We start from the raw sequence: 22,068 nt of genomic DNA, 5'->3' as shown, positions 1-22,068 counted from the left end.
TTTTGTTTTGTTGTTTTGGTTTTTTTTCCTCCATGTATTAAAAGGAAATGAAGAATTCTATTAAAAGGAAATGAAGAATTCACTACCAGAGAAGTGTTTCAAAGTCTTGCCTTTTGATTTCTTTTTTTGTGTGTGTTCTTATGTATTGTGAATGTTGTTGCCATACTTTTCCATACATTCAAAAGATACTGTGTATATACTGTGTCATGTATTTCAAGAATTTAATAGTGCTATTTCAAGAAGCAAAATAGTCGTATTTTTCTGAACTGAATGTTTCTCTACTTGATTTGTGACCCCAGCATATCTTGTAAAGACCTCCTACATAATCTTTATGGACATAATCTTAGTTTCCTCTAAGCAATATCTGAAACACGTATGTATGATGACTATAAATACTAGTGATTGTAACACCATTTGGTTTCATTTTTTCCTAATTCTGTGTAGCAAACACTTTAGTGTCATTCCTTTTTAGGCAAGGAGGGATGACTATGGTCATCTTCTACAATAACTGAGATTGTGTTATCCTGTCGTATCTATCTTTTGGAACTTTCTTGTATTGCATTGCCTTGACTTTCAATATTATGCTGTTTTAGGTTTTAGGAATTGGACTGCTTTTCTTGTGGCAAAAAGTCCAGGTTGCCTATACGTAGCTGTTAAATTGCATCACCTTATGGAGGTTATTTTTACAGGTGTTTTGAGTTATGCAATGAATAATGAGCTTGCTTTGAGTTTTATTTTTCAAGCCTCAAGGTTTGCAGGGTGTCAGGTTGTTTGCTGAAATTCAAGTTTACAGCCTGATGTATTCTTCTTTTAAGAATGTGTGAACATTTGCGTTAACTTCAGTGAGGTATTTTAATATAAAACTACTTTAGCAATTTAAATGTAATCTATAGTTCATTACTAGACAACATAATCTAGAGAGATCATATTATGAAAACTGTATGACTAAATGTCAACTGTTTGGATTTATGACAGTCTAAAGAGATTGAGCTGTTTTTGCCTTTGTTTTTTCATGTATTTATTCCCATCTTACCTTTTTAATGTGAAGCTGGCTACATGGGACCTTTGTTTCTTGATAGGCTGTAGGAGAATACCGGTGTTTTCTCTCTAAATTTAAATTTTGCCTATATACAATCCTTTAGATGACAGGAATCACAGTATGGTGATTAGGTCACTCTTGAAATTCCATTTTAACAGTGTATCACAAAGTATAAATTCTGTGGAAAGGGAGATTAAGTAAACAAAGGGAAAAAAGTCTGAAGAGAAAGGTGAATTAGTACTGAGGGGAGGAAAGGTAAAAGATTTATCTTATACCAAGAACAAACTTTGGCAAACACCACCAATCTATAATTAACTACATTGTATGAAGGGACTGATGGAGGCCAGTGGTGGATGAGCCAGAGAAGAAAGACAACCACTTAGTAAAAGTCACGTTTTTCTCTTGGTGATCTTCTTGGTTAAAAAAAACTTCAAAACAACCCATAATGTACCTGTCAGAAAATTTATATGTAAAAGATCGTTTTAATCACAAGTATCCAGTATTCTTGATACTTTTAAGTATGCTGGTCTGGATTATTTTTCTGGATGTTTGTGCTGTTACAAACTATTTATTGTCTGAAAAAACACAAAGACACAACACTAACATACGAGTTTTATAGTACTTTTCTGCAGCATAACAAGCCATGTGATTTTTGGAATGTTGTTGGTTGTAAACAATTCCAAAACTGTTCAATGTGAAACTTGAAATTTTTGCAGTCTCTTAAGGGACAGTATTTCAGTACATTTCAAGCAATATTTAACAACTTAACAGGTTTGGGTTTGTGGTTGTCTTTTTTTTTTTTTGTTCGTTTGTTTTAGGAGTCAGAGAATAGCTCAGATTGTACAATCTTGCAAGAGAAGTTTTGTAACACAACTTACGAAGTTTCTGGAGTCCAAAAGAGTTCTTCAAAGTGAAACACACCTTATATGTAAATGTCATTAAAAAACTATATGAAAATGAACACAACAGACAGGATTTTAGCTTCTGTTGAAGGCAGTTTCCATTGTGTTGACAGTTAAACATGTTCTCAGTTACAGAAGTGGTTTTTTTAATCAGTAGTTATATTGTACATAGATTAAATCATTGATTGCAAAAGGTAGAAAGAAGGGAGGATAACTAGATGCTGTGCAACTGTGAACAGCAGCAGTATGGATTTATGGCCTCTTGAAGAGATGAGGCTATTTTTCCTTTGCTTCCTGGGTATTTATTTCCATCTTATCTGTTACAGTGACATTTTCTTTTATCTGGTGCGTGATGAATCAGATTAGTATTGCTTCATCTACAGGAAGGTCCTTAAACTAGGAGAAGAGCACAAATTTCATCTATTGTCAGTATTCCTATGCACCTGTATCATATTTATTAATGATTAAACAGTGCATTTCAGTTATAAAGAAAAACTCAAGATCAGAATATATCACATTAAACCTGTAGAACAAACCTAATACATTGAAGTACATAAGTGTCCAGGTGGGAAAAAATTGTCAGATGTATCAGGGTGCTGATAGAAAACTATTTTAGATCACCTAGTAGAGATTCAGAAACACAAGGTACAGGTGAGCTATTTTACTTTCTGGTGTTTGCTCCAGGTGAAGATGAGAATTTTACAGTGTAGGCTATTTCAACAGCAGCTTGGCAGGCAGAGTGAAAATGTTAAGGTACACAAGAAATTTCTTGTAGTAGGCTCTGTATGCTTTCACATGTTCAATTGATGGGGTAACCAACTTAAATCTGAGTTGTCATTACATATTTTTATTAGGTTTAAGTAATTAATACTCCAGTTAAATATTTATATATCTGATGAAATCTGAACGGAAAAAGCACTGTTTTCTACCAAAGCCAAGCATAGGTATTAGCAATATCCTGATTTTTTTTTTCATTCTCCCCCAAAAAATGTTGGAGCATTTTAATAATAATACTAACACCTTTCCAATGGAAATATGTTTATGTGGCAACATTTGACCTCACTCAGTACAGATGTAATGAAGAACTGTGTGATTGATTGTAAGTGTTCTGTCCCCAGCCCCTACGGATTTGTGATTTTTTTTTTTTCCATTAACAACACTAATTCTGCTGCTGGCTGCATTTTTGGTGGGAATACGTATTGCATCAGCAAAGCAAATGCTAATTAAAGAGAATAAATTATTAAGCATTTAATAGTAAATAATGGTAAACATTAAAATAATAACATTTAAGAATAATCCTGAAGTATTAAAACAGTGATTGTTTTTTGAACAGTTGACCTGCTTTCATCAATCCAACATCTGCTTCCATGGCAACATGATTTGAACCAGGAGCAGAATCATGAAACTCCCCTCTCTTACGTATGGGTGGATGCTAGCTGAGTGCAGCAAGTGCAGTTTTCAAACGAAAAGTAGTAGATAAATATCCTTAAAGCAGGAAACAATAAGTCCTTATGAATGAATTTTAAAACAGTTATATTCTTTAGTGTGTTTAGTTTTTCAGCCTTTACCATAGACACATACTTCTGGTATGGATCACAAGTGCAAAGTAGGAAAATTCAAGCAAGTACCTGTGCTTGTATGGAACTGTTCCCAATCACCTTTCATTTCTTATACTGATTTGAAAAAAAGAGGAAATTACTCTGAAGAAATTTGGTGAATAGTCAGGAGAGTGGGTTAAAACAAGGTGTGATCTTAATTCTGCACTGCTTTTTTATTTTTCATTAGAAATTGTTGACAAAGAGTTTTGTTCCTGATGACTATTTTCTCTTTAGTGTAGACCCTCATAAATACAAAGAATGTTAATTAAAGCAGCTTGAGGACTTCTCTGGAAGTTGAGTCCAAGAAATCAGTTGTATGTACAACTTTTAGTAGTGATTTTTTGTTAACAGTATGTCAGTAGGGCTGTTTTGAAACAATAGCTGTAAAGTACAGCATAATGTGAATATAACCTTATCTCTAAAAGTAACTTCTTGTCTATCCAGCACTCATGTGTAGTAAACTAATGGAAAGCTTTTATGCAGAGTTGCTCTTAGCCTGGATGTTTTATGTCACATTGAGGCATTTGGGGATTAGCTTGGAAATACTAAGTAATACTGGAGGGCCCTTTTGATAGATGTACCATAAAATCTTACTTTACAGTCTACAAAATATGATTTTGGGAAGAATGTAAGCAGCTGTGCTATAGATGAAGGTGAGGACCTTAGCCTAAGGAAAGGACTAGCATATTTGTAGTAAACATGGCTCAAAAAACAGACATTTGATTTCATGAAGTCCTCATAAGGATTGTAAGTAGATCTTAGTGAGCTTCATAAAAATACATATGTATTAAAAAGTCAGTTCTATAAGAGGTATGGAGTGGAATAAGCTTTCTTAAGCTTTGGCTTTTTTTCTGAGTGAGGAGGAGCCGACAGTCCATTTATTAAAGGTTGGAAAGTAGGAATCATAGCTTGTTAATAAAACTGAAAAATTAGTGGTGCTATGCTTAAAACTGTTAGCTGATCCAAAATCAAAGTGATTGAGAGTTGCCTGGTACATCTGCTTTTCCCTAGAGTTCCATTTTATTAAGTGTATTTCTTCATCAAAGGCCTCCTGGTGTGCGGTAGAAGCTGTTTGAGCTTCTGCTGAGCACTCTAATGTAATGGCCCCAACACTCAGTCAGCTCTGCAGTGAACTTGACAGTTGTTTCTGAAATGTCTTCTGAAGTGTTCCCGAAGACACTGGGAAACACTACCAGATTTGAGCAGTTTGGATTCTAGTAGATTATAAGGTATATTTATCATCTAGTTCTTTGCTTTCTAGATAAACTTGGAAATCAGTAAGCATCGCATCTTGAGTGCAGTTGAAGATCTTTTGAATCCACTTCCTGAGCAAAACCAGTTTTAGGTGGCTTGTTATATTAAAATTAAAGTATTTCTCCTTTATTTCCTTTTAAAAAAAATCCTTAAATGTTTTGCAACAAATTTCAGTGCTATCTGTTTTTTTTTCCTGATAAAACTGTTTTTTATTTTTAAGGAACAGTACTGTTCTTAGCAGTAACATATGTGACTTCATTCCAGCATGGTGGAAGTGAGATGTGGTTCTGCATCGTGCAGTGTTCTGCATGTGTGGAGCAAACAGCTTTACTCATGTAGAGTTCAAAAGTCTGAGATCTGGCAGATCTGCAAATGCACTTACATATTGTCTACCTTTACATAGTAAAAAAATGCAGAAAGATAGGCTGCATCAGTTCACTCACACACATATATTAATCCATTGGCACTAATGGAGTTACAGCAGTGCAAAGTTGAAGCATAACAGCTGTGCATAAAGCAGGTTTTTTTGGTAAATTATGTCTGTGTTTGTGACAGGTACTAATTCAAAATACAGTAGCTGTAGAGTTTCACATACAGGATCAGAGAGTAGTCTAGGTTGGAAGAGACCTCTGGAGATTATTTGGTGCAATCTTCTGCTGAAAGCAGGACCCTAGGTGAGGTTGTCTGTGACCTTGTCAAGCTAAGCTGAGACTTTGAATACTTCCAGTGAGGGAAAGCCCACCACTTCTCTGGGCAACCTATTCCATTGTTTAATTGCTCTCATGGCAAATAATTGTGGGTTTTTTTCCTATGGCAAGAAAAAATTTCCCTGACACAACCTGTGGCTCATGGCCTCGTATCTTTTCACTATGCATCCTTGTGAAGAGGCACCTCCATCTTCTCTAAAACTACCCCTTAGGCATTGAAAGACTGATTAGATCCTCCCTACCCTTCTGTTTCAACTTTGCACTGGTTTAAACTTCTAATAGTTAAATATATAGGAATAAATAATTGATTATTTAGCTATAATGAATAAGCATTAATTAGGAAGATACACATGATGCTCCTTTTCTGAAATGTCTCATGGTACAGTGCAAACCTTACTGACAGCTTTACAGTTCCTTTTTGAGAAAGTACGTAGCAATCTTATTAATCAGGCATTTTATTTTAGTGAAACAGATCCTAGCCAATAGCTATCTATGCTTGTGCTTGTGGCAAAAATAGGAAAGTACAGAAAGTTAAATGGGAAAATGTACTTCATGTAAATTGTGTAATTATTTGGTTCATAGATGTATACATGCATAAAATAATTCTGCAGCATTACTAATTCTGAATGCTAAAAAAGGTTAATCCAAGCCACCGATGATTTCAATTAGCATATTGTTTCTGCTCAAGAATACATCTAACTCAGCTACAAACATGTACATAATATGTGTATATATTATACATGATTTCCTATACTTGCATAGGAAATCATATCTAAAAGTCCTCCTTTAAAAATCTGACATGTATGTTTTAATTTTTAATTTAGTACAAAATAGTAATTTGATTTTTATATCCTTTTTCTAGACAAGTAAGCTACTGCAGTTTGGTTTCTTCCTAGATTTGCAATTATAAAAATAGTTTGGAATTTAAATTTCAAGCTGAAACCCTGGAAAAAATTACCAGAAGATGCTGAATAGCATTGGTATTACGCCTAGTGGAAGCTTCTAAAGGTTACTGTAGTATAAAGACTATACTGAGTTTACTGTTTGACAACATCTTAAGAATAAAAATGAACTCAAATTTTTGTGCATTATAGACACATTGTACTTCGCAAAAGATTATTGAAATTATTTGAATTTTGAATGTTATTGAAACAGGTCTAGTTCAAATATAAAGTTGTGACACATTTTAGATAAGTTGTTCTTCTGAGTAACAAGGGAACAGATTGTTCTCAGGATTTTTTTTTCTCACCTCAGTGAGAGATTTAACCTTTCAGACGGAAGGGAGGATTTATGGATTTGTCTGTATACAATTTTATAAATGCTTGCCACTGAACCAGACTTCTGGGACCATATCAATGAGGTTAAAAAAATGATAGTTTTGCTGGTTGTACATTAATATGGATTATGTTTATTTCCAAAATCAAAAATTATCACAGATCTTTTTATTGCCATCTACTGGTTCTTTTGAGATATTCATTCTGATTTATTGTAGATTTTTGATCACTTTGAATAGTAAGGATTAATAGCAAAAGCTTGTCAGAATGAAAACAAACATTAAAAAATTAAAAGATCTAGGTAAATTTGTAGTTGCTGGTTGTATTTCATAGCTTTCTTCTACTATAGACAAAAAAAATGTATATTAACACCTCTATTTTTAAATAGTCCAATGGCTTTTTGAAGTTCTCAGAATTTAAAATAGTATTTGTGCATTTTCGTATTTGTGATTGATTTTAATTTGCTGCTCCTTATTTTCTCAAACCCTTCCTTTTTTACAATCTCAATTTTCTATGTTCAAGTTGAAAACCAATCACAGAGATGAATGAATGGTGCTGTTCAAACCGTGTGCAAACACTGGAATGTGTTAAATGTGTGGATATGTGTAATAATGTGTGGGACAACATGAAGCTACTGTATTGCATCAGGTTTTTCAACCCCAGTAACCGAATTGTAAGTTTTACTATGGTGTCTACCCCAACTAGAGCGTTGCATCTTGACAGTAATTTTCATTCCTCACTTTAGGGTCACACAACTCAGAATGTAATTTACATGTCTTTACATGTCTTGGTTGTAAAGGTCAGACTTGGTGTATTAAATACAACGTTACTTTTTTTTAAAACAATTTTTTTGATCCAATTGAACTAGGAGCATGTACGAGGGGAGGCCTGAGCTAGGTCACATCATGGGTCTAGGTCACATCATGGGTCTGTCTAGGCTGGAATCCTTTCTGCAGCATAGGCCAAGGGAAGAGTATATTAGAATAACCAACTATGTAGTCATGCTTCTCAGAATTAATTCCCAGGATCTAATGGTTTACGGTGTAAACCTTTTTAAGGACCTGTCTTACTAATGGAAATGAGCTGGCCAGAGCCGCATATGAAAGCGTGCAATGTGTTTATACAATGGCATATCCACTTTTTGCAAAAGAAATGTAATTATTTGATAGTGAAAACCTAGTTAAGCAAGTAATGTTAATATACTTTTAGCTTAATAAGTAATCATAGTGTGTATTGGTTCTACCCTGGATTTTTCTAGCTTTTCTCTACAATTTTCTCAGCTGTCTTTACTGCATAAGGGCTTTCAGTATTAAATTGGCTACTGCCACCATGGGTGTGAGATTGTAGTGGAGGTTAAAAAACTGGTGGCACGGGAAGCCCTCTCACTGGGAAAGAAAACTTGGGAGGTGTCTTAGTAGAAAAAGTATAGCAAAAAGGGAATGCTGTCGTCTGGCCATCAGCCAGGTGGTGGTACGTACAGGGAGCTACAAAGGTATCAGGTGCTCCTTAGCTGAAAGACCTGAGCTTTCAAGAAGGACCACGGCAATGCTTTAACTCCTGTTGGAGTCCCTTCAGTAAGAAGCAGAAATGGGTGCATCTTCTGGGATTGTGACGTTCCTCATGAATTTAACATTATCTGGTAGATATTACAGTATTTTTAAACCATGCGTATAGTAGGATGTTTGGATGGGGGAGACGCTTTAGGAATTCTTCCTGGAAGACAGCGTAATCTTTAACTATGCTAATAAGTGCTTCAAAAGTGTCAACCTGGAAAAACAGCAGAGAAGACTGAGTAGGAATATTTTTTTTCCTGTTCCTTCTGGGATTGTGCAAGGCTGCCAAAATGACAAAATTTCAAAAGGGAAGATGAATAGAGAACAGACTTATGGAGGCAATTACAAGACATTTTAAAGAACTTTGTAAGAATCAGACTTTCAGATCTCTCTAGAACCCACTTAGCTTAATATTTCCCATAAAGAAGTTTCCTTTTATGTATGAAGAGGGTATTTGCAGCCTGAGCAGGATGTACAGCTTCTTTGCTGGCAGTTGGAAGTTGAATGCCCAGACAAAAGCCAAGGTAATACCTATTAACATTCATTGTTTACCTTCCACTTGATTCAGATTAGTAATTGTTTAATGACAAGATAAGAGTATGAACATTCAAAGCCTCTTGGCTTCACAACCATTCCAAGGTTGGCTTAGCATTTCATGGAACTGAATTGCTTTGTTTTGTAATAACTTATTATTTTATTCAGTTAAATGATTTACATAGTTTTTCTGCAAATGTGGTATCCATAGCTGCCAACAGAAGCCTGAATAATGTCATTTCCTAGAGAGCAGGTAGAGCTATAGGATTCAGATACCGTATTTCCATACATCTGTGTTGCAGTTTGCAGTAGCATTTCTTTGCATCACTCTTACTTGAAGCCTTCCTCCTCAGGGACTGTGATGTTCTTCCTGTCTCCAAAGTTTTATGTAACTTCCTTGTCTAAGATGGTATGTTTTGGTTGGTTTATTTGGTATTTAAACTGTACGTAGCGTTGGAGGAGAAATCCAATTCATCATTTGTATTCTTGGATGATTAAGAGTGTAAGTGAGTGGCTCTGAGCAGCTAGGGGAATCCACAGGTAGAAAATGTGAGGTTTGCAGCTGCAGTTCGAAAAAGTGGAGAGCAGGAGATCAGCAGAACCGTCTCCAGATAACAAGAGGAAGCCAGGCATACCAGTGTTGGATCCTCTGTATTATCTACTAGATATTAACACCTTTTCAGAGAGAGTCTTAATGATGTAATATTGTTGTTGCATGTTATAAAGTTGCAGAAGAATTTGCTCTTCTCTTCTTAAATTTTCTTTGCAATAACTTATAACACTCTGATTTGGAGTGTTAAGCCTCCTGCATCGACTTTTGTGTTCATGTTGTTGACTTTGTTACACACCTACTCAGTATTGTAAACGTAATGAGTAATCATTTATTGGAAACCTTTAGCGTGAGTTCTGCAGTCTTTTATTTAAAAATGAGCTAAATTTGTTGCTATAGTTTTCCCCCTTTCCTGACCTTCTTTAGAAGAAATCTCAAAGCATCATTTGCTTTTTAAAATCTGGGTTTTTTAAAACAAATTTCCTTTGTATTTTGTGTACTTGCCTTGTTTTGTTTTTTAAATGCTGAGAACCACCTGGAACACTTAAATGAAGACTGTTTTTGGAACTCAAATTGTACAAGTACATGCAGTACTGGGCTGAAAAGCTATAATATAGAGTTGATTATTTTTAGTGGTCTTTGTAAAAGTTTTATTAAATGCAGGCTGAAGATGGTCATGAGTCACGCTGTAAAGAAATGACAAAATGTCAAAAGAAGTGGAACTTTACTTTGTTTTTGTAGTGAATTTTTATCTTATACTGGAAGGAAGTGTCAATCCAAGATTCCACTCTTCTGATCAGAAGAAATTAGTGGAATGATATGTAATTTTCAAAGGGATTTTTCATTAACTGTGGCAGCATGCAAGCTGCCTGGTGTGCTGCTGCTTTCTCTTCTGATACCTCGAACAATCCTTTTGAAGTCATGGGAGATTTTTAATGCGTGCCTATAATTGGCTAAATCTCCACAATGAATAATACAAAGGAGATACAGTTAGAAGCTACCGAGAATTCATAAACCATAATATGTTTGATCAAGTTTAGTTTTAATCTGAGAATTTGTCGTGTGGTAAAAAGTAAGTATGTGTGTGTGTGCGAGAGTGTGTATGCTATCTGGATTACAGATAAACCAGTACCAAATATAAGACTTTCTTTTATTAAACCTGAAATATGGAGTTTGTGATACTTGAATTTATCTGCAACTCGGTGTATTTTTTTCCAGAAGTTCATAACCACTGCAAATTCTGAGTGAAACTTGTTTTAAAATCTGGTGAAATGGGAATAAACAGTTTATTAAAAGAAATGCTTACATTTTTTCTGTTCTAGCTTAGCAGATAAAGTTATTGAGGTCAAGTACTTTGTTGTTCTTCTAGCTTCCAAAAGACTTCATTTTTAAAAAAGATGGCTATCCTAGGAGTAGTTTGTAACGCATAAATTATGAATGCATCTTGAAGAGTAGCATGTTGGAAAAAATTGAAATACCAGTTTATCCTAACACTGGTTGCATTTGGTAGTTCTGCTTTATTTCCTGTGTAATTATAGGGACTGCCGGAGCAAGCAGGAGAAATACAGTAAGTGTTAGTGTGACATCTTTCCAGTTGTTTTCATGCCAGTTTAACAAAATAATTCTGGGGAAAGTATATTTCATTTCTTTAGACATCAAATTTGTATATAGGGAGGATTTGAGGGTTAACTCCTTACATGTGAATAAGGAATACAGACTGTAGAGTGTTCCTGTAGGTCCTCCTGTTTCAGTTTCATTCCTTGTAATTACAAGAGACTGTAAAATTACTTTTAAATTCTGACTGCAAGCTGTCCTTTAAGAGTCAAAAGTGCAGCTGGTTGTGAGGATGAGTTGTGGCCATATTCCTCCCTGAAGGGATAGCAGGTTGAAAAGTGACACTGGTACCACCACGTTAAGACGGTCATGAATTGGTCTTCCCTAAACTTGAATGGTCCTGTGATTGAAATTGCAAGTTCTGAATTTGCTGAGTATAGGTAGAGTCTTCTGCCATTTGGTTTTTTATGAATCTTTCAAGTTGCTGAGGCTTTCCAAGCAACCTCACGTGCTCTGTTGGCCACGCTAAGCCAGTAATTACCCGGAGAAGTTAACAATAACAGTTACTGAGGAAGAAATGTTAGGGGGTTTGTGTCCCCGTATGGATGCTCGGTTATAGTATTATAATAATTTTATCTTTAAAGGTTCAGAATCCACTGAGTTTTAGTCTGGTTTTCATGTCTCCTTTCCTCCTCCCTTACTGTTTCTGAAGGCGGAGTGAGTAACAGTAATGCCAGCTTCCTCTCCCTCTTCCAATTAAAATACAAAATAATTTGTACAGCAGTGGATCAAAAGCTGTACATTGTAAAATGTCTTCTAAAGCTGAGGTGTGAGAGCACATACAGCTGTATGATATATTTCTCAAATTTTAGCTAGGGAAGCTATATGCAAGAATTGCCTTTCTAATAGAAACACTGAACAAAAAGGGGGAGGGAATCCAGCTTCCTTTGCAATGTCACATTGCATTAATAATTGCAGCTTTGCTCAGCTTCCCTCTGAAGACATCTGAGGTGCAGAGATGAAGCGAGGGATAGGAGCGTAATCTTACAAGCTATAAAAGAGACGGATGTGTGTTTTGATCACACAGAGCAATTGTGGCCAATATGTAGAAAGTTGTATTGCGGCTTTTTTTTAAAAGTTTGGGAGAATTACAACTGACTCTTAATTCAAACGAAAGAAGCTTCCTGTATTGTAATTTTCCATTAGCGTGTTGTCTAGAGATTTTGCCTCGGTACAATAATACTGAAGCACGTCTGCTGGTGCAAGCGTGTTCTTGTGCATGTGTATACAATTTATAGCATACTGCAATAGCTTAGATTATTTTTTGGGGCAAAAACCCAAGACTTAAAGATACATTCACGTTAGATTCTTCCTGCATACTACCATCTGTAACTGTAAACAGTATAGCTACATCTGAAAAATCAGTCTTGAAACTGCGGAGAGTCTGAGAGTGTTTGGGTGCCTGCCTCAGACAAAGCTTGACTTGGTCAGGATGGGGCTCAAGTGTGCGTTTTTCTCCTTCTGCTCCTGTCCATTGTATTTTTCATCAGGAGAAAACGTGGGTGACTGTTTGGCAGTGGAGGAGCTGTGGTAGAGTGTAGTGTCTCCTCCAGTCTGGCTGATTGGGGAATGGAGATTCAGAGGGTTTTGTGGGGCCTGCCCTTATGTTTAGCTTTCCTAACTTTTCTTTCCCTGCTCTGAACCAGGATCATGTGTATCTTGACCAGCCCTTGGAAATGTGAGGTTCCTGGCATACGGGGGTTTTCAGCATTCCAAAATAACCTATGCATGAACTTGTTCAATTATAATACCTGAAACTAGATACAAGTGCATAAGCTTTGCCACTTAGTATAGAAAAGTTCAAGTACATCCTATGTTGTATGTGATGCTCTTTTTAGTACATCAGGTTGTTTTTTTTTCTTTTCTGCAATGACCTTGTACTGGATATTTCTTTTTTCCCGAATTTATGCTATACATCTTTCAATGTGTAGCTGTTTGTTTTTGTTTTTACTGAACATCATCTTGTTCACTAAAGACTATTTCTTCAGTTTTTCAGGATCACTGAGTTCTAATTCTGCTCTTCAGAGCACTTGGATTTCTCCTTGATTGGTACCATATGCGCAGTTCCTAAGCAGATTTCCTGTTCAATCACCATAATTGTTAATGAAACTATTGGACTAGGGTCTGATCCAGCACGGATGTTTGTAGGCCCCTGTGGGACAGTCCTTCCAGCTTGACAGTTGCTAATGATTCCTGTTGGAGAGATTTTCTTTTCCAGTCAGTTGTGTGCTTGCCTCTTCAGTAATCTGATTTAGAGTGTTGTGAGTGTGACACAGCTACCTTCAGTCTCATCAAAGTAGTTACACTTACTTTTATTGTTGCTTCTCAACCCATGTTTGAGGTTATATGCATTTCTGCACAGTGGTTTCATTTGTGAATAGTTTTGCAAGGAATTTCAGAAATACACATTGCATTTAGAAATTTGTTTCTAGCTCTGAAACAGGTTGCGACAAAATGTGTTATTCACCTTCTGCCACTGCTCTCAATTATGACCACTTAGTGTTATATCAAGACATAGGCTTGTCTGTGTTAAACCTTGTGCTTGATAGGCAAGAATTGCACAAAAAAAGGTTTACATAGGACAGAAAATTAATTTGTTTTGGTGTTGATAGAGGAAGTCTTCTTTTCTGAGGAAGTCTTCATTTTAAATTCTACCTGGCGGGCTGCAGGTTTATCCCGGCGAGAAAAGATAGAGGTCTGTTCTGTGAGCTGCTGATGTGCCGTGGTCTCCTACGCTTGCCTCTACTCAGAACAGAAAGTCTGAGGTGTTCTGAGGTAAGCAGTGTTTTGTAGAAGATGATTTCATCTCTGCCAGCATAGTCTCATTCATTATAACAGTGTGTGAGATTGCTGTTATACCACCAAGGTACTGTTGGTCATTTGAAAGCTCCGATCTGACCAAACACCAGATAATTCTGTTTCATTAGAACTGCTGAATATGTGCAGATATGTATTGACTCAGAATGACTGCGCTATGAAACAAATCTGTTTTAGTGTGTGCAGTCCCTTTGGACCATTGTTCACGTAATAACAATTTGCTGGATTACTATGTTAAAGAGGACAAGTGCGTGGATGGAGGATTTTACCCATACTTGCTCATCTAAAATAAGCTATCTTATTTCAAAACTAGATAGTGTGCTACTCTTCTGTTCAGAAATAGTAGGAAAATCTGTAGTAAAATCTGGAAAGTTCTGGGACATTATGCTAAATTAGTTCTGTTCTTTGTTGATTATTGTGGTTTTATCCTGAGTTTAATAACGATGCCACACACTCGTGCTTAAGATAAAATGTGCTTGTTATCTTCAATGAAGAGCTTTCAAAAGAGATTGTAAACAGACCATTAGTGGCTAAACTTTAGTTAGCACTTATGTGGGTAAGATTCTTGCCTTGAAGAGGAGGTGCACAGAAATACTGAATATGGTAGATCTCACAATTGTTTTACCACTAGAGGGCTTATTTGTATAACAGTGAAAAGTGTGCTTCAGAAGGTTGCCTTGAGACAGCCTTCTGATCCTTCACGCTAAGAAAAACGGAGAGAAGCAGCACCTATGGAAGTGTGTCATTGAAGAGATGGATATCAGACCACAAAGTTAATATTTATGAACCTGCAGTTTCATATTCCTAGTTCTTCTCAGCTCAGCAAGTGAAATGAGAGATTGCATCTCAATCTACAGCTAATCATAGAAGCTGATTATAATTAAGAAATATTGGAGAAAATAATTGAAAATATCCTATCAGATATGGGATCCCGTCAGTTTTTAAGAGTTTTGTGATAAGAGGTTTTTTAAGAGTTTTGTTGTTCATTTGAGCTATGCTTAAAGCACCTCTTTGACAAAGCCATGCATTTTTTGTCATCAATTGCATTATCGTGGTTTCTACTTGTCTTTTGCTTTTCATCTCAGACAAACATGTCTTCATTTTTGCAGTCCACACTAACATGCAAGATATTTCCTTGAAAATCTGCTTAGGGTTGAATATGCCTCATTCACAGCACCAGTGAGAATCCTGGTGCAAGTATCCCCTTTTCCTGTTCGTAAAGCCTGAGTCGTCATGGCAGAATGTAGCATCTCTTTTGGCACTTCCCAAATGCCTCTCTTTTGTTTTTAAACATTGTTTGGCAGTTCCTTGGCTTGTCAGCACAGAATCTGTGGAGACAGCTTTCCTGAAAACTGCTACTAGCTTTGGGTTTTTGCATGCAAAAAAATTAGTTTTTTGCAAATCTAGAGTTGTTGGTCTGATTCTGTTCTTTTGTTTAGAGATCCTGCAAATTTCATTTAATGTGCCTTAAAAAGCGCAGTTGTCATTCTGAGGTTTGTGCCTGTCATTAGCAAGTACGGAACCCCTAATGTAGACAGTGCGGCTTCATATTTTCTCAGTAATGTCTTGTCTTGATACATTGTTTTGGTTTTTTAAAAAAAAGTACATACAACTTGGCAACAAAACCATTGGTTATATATCGGAGTTCTTGCTGTTGCAATGGGGAATTTAAAGGAACGATTAATAGAATATTGCTCCTTTTTTTTTTTACGGCAAAATTTTGTATTTTGAAACACACATAAAAAGAGTAATTGTCTAGTTTTTTATTTCTATCTTGTTCATGGATATTTTTTTTTTTTTCCAAAAGAAAGCAACTCTTTGGAAGCCTAGCATTCCACACCACTACAAAACTGAATTTCTGTGCAGATAATGCTTTTGTCTTTTGTTGTAGTGATACCAACACGGTGCTGTGATGAAACAAATGGTGGCATGCATTGCCTTTCAGCATTAACTTGGTTCTTAATAGCTGTAGATAAAGACCTGGAGGTTTTTCCCCCTCTTCCTGTTTCCCAACTGTTTCCCAAACCGTAGACAACAGTGACTCCTCTCATGAGCGTCCCTGCCAGCTGTAAGACCCAGATGCCAAGTTCTGGCTGCCAAGCCTTGACCTGTTCTTTGGCTTCTTTTTGGGTCTCTTGGCTGGCTCCTCTGCTCGTTGCTGTGGCAGCTGCAGGATCATCTCTGGAGTTGATGGATGCAAAGCCAGCTCATTCGGAGTCTGCTTTATTGTTGGTGATGCCACTTCTCTTAGACTTAGCTCAGTGAGAATTATCCATATGCCTTTATTTTCTAAGAGTGATAATTCTTAAAATTCTCAAATTACTGTGATGCAAATATTGATTTTTAATTTTCTTACTGTAAATAGAAAGTATTTAGTTCTACTTTGCTTGGAAGTGAAAGCAGTCTGAATATAAATGCGTGGCACAGAGAACAGTAATCCTCCATCTCTGACGTTTTTGTTTGGCACTAGATTTCTGGATAAAAAGAATGACAGTGCTTCCATTGTATGAAATATTTCAGCAACTTTGTAAAGAGCAAGTATGTCTGAGACTTGGTTAAAAAGGCTTAAAAGGGATGTACATACAATTTGAAGACCAGCATGTATTGAATGTGTGTTACCTATTCATTCATTTAATATCAGTAACTGCATGAAGAGATCAGAGAGTCTGATCTGGTTTGGAAGAGATTCAGTAGATTTATTAGGGGGACAGGGAGAAGTAAACATGCATACAGGGTGCAGGGCCAGGTGTTGTGTGTAAACTTTGTTTTAGACAACTCAAATTTATGAAAAGGAAACAATTACAATGTCCACTTTTATCTCAGCAAAAAGTGAAGTTTTGGTGCCCAACAAAACTGTCCATTGAAATGCAGTATCATTAACCTTTGACTTGTACTGAGAAAATACAGGTAAATGTCTAATGATGTTAGAGGTGAAGTACTATCTGTGTCTTCAGCAAAAGTATAAAGCAGGACCAAAATCAGCCCTTTGATGAGAACTGCATGGTTGTGCACAGGCAGAGGATGTGCAGGGTTTTAAGAAAAGCTGCTGTAACTAGATAACCTCTCAGTGTGTTTATCACAAGGCCTGTGCTTGTGTTTTAGAGCACAAGAGACAGTTATAAATATTGAATAGAGGAATGTAAACTGTTTCTGAGCATTTCAATAAAAAAGGTGATGGGGAGAAAAAAAGACCAACCAGGTTTGACTCTATCTGCTCACAGTATATTATAACATAAATGTTCTTCCTCGATCCACTCCAAACCAGCTGTGAAATAAACTGGGCGAGAGAGAAATTCAGAAAGGCCAATATCCCATATTGCTGGAGGAAATGTAAGAAACATGTATTCCTTATATCAAGAATGATCCCTTTAAATGATGGTTTGGATTACAAGATGGATTTGGGTAATTCCATATGGTAATGCATTTTAGAGTCTCAAAGCATTTTGAGGTGGTTGGGAATTGATTGCATCCACCAAAAGATGTAAAACGCCAAATCCTTCTCTCTTGTTGCCACCTTGCATCCCTTGGGTTGGTCACTGTTGCTTATGAACCTGATTTGATTCTTGAGGAGAGCTGCTGTATCTGAGAGCTTATCTATTTGTCTGAGAGTTCTGTCTGTTCGACAGAACACTCCCACAGTGGCTTGCAGGAGAAAATGTAACACTGGGAATGGGTAAGAATCCAAACCGGCTCCAGTCTGCAGCAATGCAAGCTCAGGAAGAACCAGGATCTGTTTGGTTGGTGTTTTCATTCTCACAATGGTTTCTGACACTGCTGTATACTGAGTTAATGCTCCTTGCTTCCATCAACTGGAGAGAGAGCGAGAGCTAGTCGTGCTCTTGGCCTCAGCTGTTTGGAGAGAGAAACAGAATTAAAAGAAAAATAAAAAGTTCAAAATGAAATGTGTGGATGAGTAATGTCAATACTTGGGAGCTTTTTGTAGATAGGGAACATCAGGTGCATAACTAAAAGGTAGGAGAAAGAAAGGACTGGATCAAAGCCCTTCTGGTTGGAATTACTAAAACACATTTGCATATGAGTTAATAATTTGCCTTAATTTTTAAGGCATATATTAACTTCCTAATTCTCCAGAAATATACACTGTAATTTACGCAAGTAAATTAATTCCATACCATAGCCACTTTTTAATTTCTCCCATTTACAGTTTAAACATTGGTAACAAGAATAAGAATAAATTTAATACTGTAAATGTTAATGCCAAAATTTTACTCTTAAATGCAAAGTAAATCCAGAACTGATTTAATGCTACTGAGTTGCATCTCTTAATGAATATATAGTTTTGTGAGACCTTGAATGTTAGTTTCTAAAAGAAATCGGTAGTTTTCTTTTTATTAGTCAGCTGTGAATATATGTTCCCAATTAAAAATTCTGTCCAGAACCACCTCCAGATCCGACCTTCCAGACATTCCCTTAACATCCAAAACCTTCATCCTCAGGCTCCTGGAAATCTTTACTGTGGTTTCAGGTTTTGAATCTCTGTGTAGGTTTCAGCTCTATGAAGACACATAGCAGGAAACTGCCTTTGTTTTGCCCAGGAGAGGCCTTTTTAATGCCATGAGTGCTGGGCATTCTTTGAAGATTTCTCTTGTATCTGAGATGTGAAGAGAACGTTACTTCGCTTAAAGGATTTTCTTATATTTGTGCTTTTTCATCCCACTGTTATTGCCTCCTGCTGCCTACCAAAAAGCAGTGGTGACCACTTCCAGATATATGCTTTTCTAACTTTATATAACCTTCTGCTACTGTGTACGGGTGTTTTTTGGAGGGTTTTTTTTGGTCAGTGCTCATCCAGACCCTCAGTGAGCTTGAAGCCATCCTGGCTGTGTGCTGATCTATTTTTATCTGATAATTGGTTTTCCTGCTTGAGGGATTCACACATTGTAAATGAAACTACTGATTTGCTTTGTCCCTGTGTGATGATTTTGTTTCCTGGTTGGTAAAACTGATTTAGTTTAGAATATTAGCTGCAGATACCTTGAATCTATTGAAGTGTAACTGAAGGAAAAAATAATGTAAACACTTTGTGAATTTGATAATCACAAAGTTAGATAATTAATTACAGTATGCTCTCCTGTGTGCATGCAGAGAAGGATGTTCAATATAAGGACGTCTCTATTTTTTAATACAAAAATAATCAATTGATGTATGAGATGTATTCTTAAAATTGGTTTAATCCAAAATTAAATTTCAGTATTTGTGAGCTAGGAAACTGGAGTTGAGAGATAGGGTTGTTTTTACCAGAGCTAAGCATTAATCCATGTATTGGTGAAAGGAAAATGAGGAATTGAAATTCCTCATTTATCTAACTTACATAATGGAATAAATATACAGACCTTACTTGGGATTTGGTCAGTTTGCTGCAGCTAATGCCATCTTCTTCCCATAGAACAGGAGCCCTGCCCAAGTTGATTGACGTTATTGACTTGTAGCTCAGGGGCACTTCCCCGAGCAATAAGTCTGTACACAGATTTCTTTTTCTGGATGTAGCTGCATGTTTCTGCTCATGTTTTCCACTCCTTTGTCTCCTTTGCTAATCTGTTGTGAAGGTACTCCTATATCCATATTAGCCAAAAAGAGTCACTGTAATTCATATATACTTGCTTATCTAACTTGAAGTGGATCAGGGGCCCATGACTTTCAAATTCTGTAAAAATCAACTTGGAATAACTAGCTTAAAAATATCCCAATACTCTTAGGAAATCACTGTAAGAAGAAGTTGGAGAAGGCTAGAATGCTGAAATACATGGAAAATGTATAGTTCTCATCAAATGAGGCACTAAGAAGTGCATGGTCCAGGTGATTTGTATGATATTAATAACTGTAGGAGCTGCTAAACAAAAGCAGTAGAGTGAATTTGGCTAGCTGATGTGTCTTTTAAATTAATCTTGAGAGCTGAAGTTTGTTGCAGGGAAATAATTTATTACAATACTCTTTCATATGTAACATTGGTTTGTAACTTTGCATCAGATCTCCATATGCAGCACTTTGACAATATATTTAATTAGAGATGCAGCTTGATCATGTGTGTTGAATTGAAACCACTATACATTCACTACAGAATCAGTTACTTCAAATATTAGGTCAAATTAATATTTAATCACTAAATCATTCTGTAGTTCCACTTTCAGTATTGTGACAATATTGACATTGATAAAGATCTGTTTGTAAAAAGTTCTGCACAGAAAGAACAGGATCATGTTTGTGGTGAACAAAATAGGAAAAAAGTTCATACAGTTCTGTATGTTAGTATTTTTTCAAGCTATTTTTCAATAACACATAAGCTTTTACTTGCCATTTAAAATTCTGAGCATTATGTTAAAACTCTGGCTAGCTCAATTGTGTAACGATTATATTATTCCAGAGTGGCATGCTAATGTTAGTTTGTTTAAACTGAAAAAACCCAACATCTGTAAGACAGCTGTATGTATTTTCAAGCTGATGGTTAATTAGCCAAGGTTAGTAAAAAGGGGCGAGGTAGTATGTTTATAGCCTGTTAGCAAAGTGAAAATACAGCAAATGGGATTGAAGAGCTGCTTTATGGGATAGAGCTAATTATGAAAATGGAGTTTATAATGGGAAAGATAATTTTATAGTCCATACATGAGTTAGCTCCCTAAAATACAAATTGGCAGTATTTTTTTAAACTATATCTTTCATCTTTTATTTTCTGAATGTGTTGACTCAGTAGATTCAGGTTTGGGTCTTTTTGCACTTTAAATTTTCTAAGGGAATAACACATATCCATTACTGCATTTTAACACTGTTGTGCTGAGTGGTGATTGCCTGCACAAATATAGGACACCTTAGCAGCAGCAGGATTAAAGGAAAAAAAAAAGCTTGTATTCTCAATAGCAGCATGTTCTTTCTGGGGATACTAGATAGGGAAAATTTAAAAGAAGTTTCTTGACAAGTTTTTGACGATCTAGTCTGTCATTTCACACTGATAACTTCCAATGTGTTACCGCATGAAAAAGGAGTCAGGTTTTGTTTGAACGGGGCTCTCTACATATTTTATTAAATGTATTTTCATATATGTTATTTTGTTGTAGCAATTCTCTTGCATGAGGAACTCTGACTTCTGCCTGGGATACTTTTTTTCCTTTCTGAATAACCATATTTCCTTATAACTGTGATCCCCATTAGATGGCTAGAATATTTATGAAGAAGTTAGTGACCTGTTTTATGTTACATGGTTTGTTAGGGTACATCCAGGAATACAGTATCAGTATCTTCACTTGCGATATTATGCTGCACAGGATTGTTCATAATCTTTGCTTAGTAGTGAGTTATTTTTTCTTTTAGCTAGGGTTACCTCATAGCTCTTTTTCCAAAATAACTTTGAAATGCAGGATGTGTAAAAATATATAGGTAAGTGAAAGGAACTTGTAGGATTAAGTTTGTTACAATGCTTCTTTTTAAATAGCTTCTAATATTGAATGTTCCATGTATCTGTAGTTTCAAAGAGAATCTTGAAATGAGAGAGAGAGAGAAAGTTGGACTGGACAAGTATTGTTATCTCAATTTTGACAGCAGCTTAATTTTTCTTTTTTTCAATCTGGGTTGTTTTGTTTTCTGAGTTTTAGCCTGGGGAAATTAAAATGGTGCCAGTACAATAATTTAGTGCATTAATTATGCCAATATACTGCATGAACTAAAACTCTAACAGGTCTCCGAAGTGACATAATCTCCTCTTGTACTAGAATAAAAATATCTGCACGGAATTATACTGAAATAACCCTAGTTGTGTTGGTGTCACTTCTTGATTAGGCAAGCTCTAAACATTTGTAATATGGATTCCACTGTTTCGGCAGTTGCCCTTTCTCCCTGCTGATTTATCAAGAATCTCTGAGCTCAAAACAGTTTCTGCTTCTTTAGTCTCAGAGCTTTAAATTTTGTCTGTATTAGCATTTTAGCAATATTCAGGAACTAGAAGGGTTTAGAAGTTCCTTAGTATTGTTTGGGAGGTGGGGATTTTAGTCCAGATAAGTGCTAAATTGGAAAACGTATTTGAATTCTGATAAAGGATAATTTTTGGAGGATTTTATGGAATACACTAAATAGAGAGAAAAAACAACCCCAAACCGTTTCAGTCTAGCAGAACTGTGGGACCAGTTTTCAGATATATTTTAATTGTGAAGTTTTTTAAAAACAAAGGCAAATTCTTCTGCTTTTTTCTTTTATGCCTCTCCAGACATCATTGATAAT

At 36.0% G+C, this 22,068-nt stretch overlaps 1 protein-coding gene across 1 annotated transcript in view; it reads left to right on the top strand.

The window, feature by feature from the left end:
- Positions 1-22,068, top strand: part of ANO10 (anoctamin 10) — a gene marked incomplete at its 3' end in the record, with an annotated part of 82,775 nt that overhangs the window by 19,591 nt on the left and 41,116 nt on the right. The window lies entirely within an intron of this gene.

This window comes from Mesitornis unicolor, unplaced genomic scaffold (assembly GCF_000695765.1).
Source record: "Mesitornis unicolor isolate BGI_N332 unplaced genomic scaffold, ASM69576v1 scaffold20309, whole genome shotgun sequence".
Lineage (NCBI taxonomy): Eukaryota > Metazoa > Chordata > Aves > Mesitornithiformes > Mesitornithidae > Mesitornis > Mesitornis unicolor.
The sequence above is the reverse complement of the archived record's forward strand: the minus strand, read 5'-3'. Positions and strand labels throughout refer to the sequence as shown.